Genomic DNA, 1,558 nt, shown 5'->3' on the forward strand with positions numbered 1-1,558 from the left:
TAAAAATGTTATACAAAATTAGATTCTTTTATAAGAGTTTTAAAATATTAATGAGAAAATATTAAATAATAGATCTGACTTACTCCACCTACTAGCAGCTGGGCAATGGCTCTGTGTCAGGGGCTGGGTGGTAGGAGCTTTCTGCTCTGGCCATGGGTTTTGCTCTTTGGGGACTCTGTCACACAGGTTTTTTTCCAGCAGGGCAGATGGGGTGTGTACCTGATGGAAAGGCTAGTTAGAAAATGTGATGTTCTGAATCATGGATTTTCAGGCTATAATACTAGATGGGCCAAAATTATCCTTCCAAGATTAATCAGAAAAGAGAATATTTTGGACAACCCAATAGCACTTACAATTTTCTTTGGTGCCAATGACAGCGCACTAAAAGATGAGAATTCCAAGCAGCACACCCCCCTTGATGAGTCCCTGGTGAACTTAAAGGGCATGGTGCAGTACCTGAAGTCCATGGATGCCTGAGAGCAGGCTCATTCTCATCACGCTGCCCCCTCTCTGTGAGGCAGCTTGGGAGAAGGAGTGCTTCGCCCAAGGTTGCAAGTTAAATCACCTGAACTTGGTTGTTGGTTAACATGCCAGTGCTTGCCTAAATGTAGTTCAAGACTGTGGGATGGTTGTGCTTTACCTGTGGGCCCTGATGCAGAAGGATGGCCAGGACTTTTCATTCTGTCAGACAGACTACACTTGTTACCAAAGGGAAAGGAGTTTCTGTCCTCACACCTCTGGCCCTTAATAGAAAAGAAGATGTCCTCCCTCCTGCTGCTGCTCCCTTACTGGCGGGATCTAGCAGAAGCCAGGACTGAGATCAGTCTTCTTGGAGACGGGAACCACTAGGCACAGAAAACAAGGCTGTTCACTTACGGAGCAAGACGTCACCAATGCACCAAAGTCCCAAGAGAAGTGAGAAAAGAATATTTTATCTCAGACTTAACCTTTAGTTCATGACCCTGGAATAATAAAACATGTTTGTTACCAAAATTAATAAAATCATTATTATTTTTCAGGGTAAAATATTAAATAATACCTGACAAAAACAATAAAACAGTCATTTAAGATATTTCCATATTGCTTTTTGATTGGCATCTTTACTTGCAATTTTCTTCACTTTTATTCAAGCATCATTGGCTGTATGATTTATCCTTAACCATTGTTTCACTGCAGGAGTAGGATCCCATTCCTTTAGAGGCAGGCTGATTAGACTAATAGTCATTGTGTTTGATATATTAGAAACAGGTGACTTCACTTCTCTGAACATATTATGTTCATCTTTGAAAAAACCCTTTCTGCTTCTGCTGAACTTACATCAATTGTTCTGACAGTATTTTTAGTCCTTTGAACACTTTAGGGAATTGTGTAGTTCTGGTAATTTTTTAGAACATTTTCCACAAAATCTCAATAATCATTAATCTCAATTTGGTAATTAAAAATGTCATTAAATACGAGCAATTGTTCTTCAGCTGCTTCTCATGGAACTAGTACTTCTTCAATATTCCAGTAATCTGGCTCCAAAAAATGAGAAATTATAATTTATTCCTATCTTGAA

At 39.2% G+C, this 1,558-nt stretch overlaps 1 pseudogene; it reads left to right on the top strand.

Annotated features, from left to right (window-relative positions):
* The first annotated feature begins 222 nt into the window (after nt 1–222).
* Nucleotides 223–849, top strand: LOC136400272 (isoamyl acetate-hydrolyzing esterase 1 homolog pseudogene; annotated as a pseudogene).
* The last annotated feature ends 709 nt before the right edge of the window (nt 850–1,558 follow it).

Source organism: Saccopteryx leptura, chromosome 3 (genome assembly GCF_036850995.1).
Source record: "Saccopteryx leptura isolate mSacLep1 chromosome 3, mSacLep1_pri_phased_curated, whole genome shotgun sequence".
NCBI classification, from domain to species: Eukaryota; Metazoa; Chordata; class Mammalia; order Chiroptera; family Emballonuridae; genus Saccopteryx; species Saccopteryx leptura.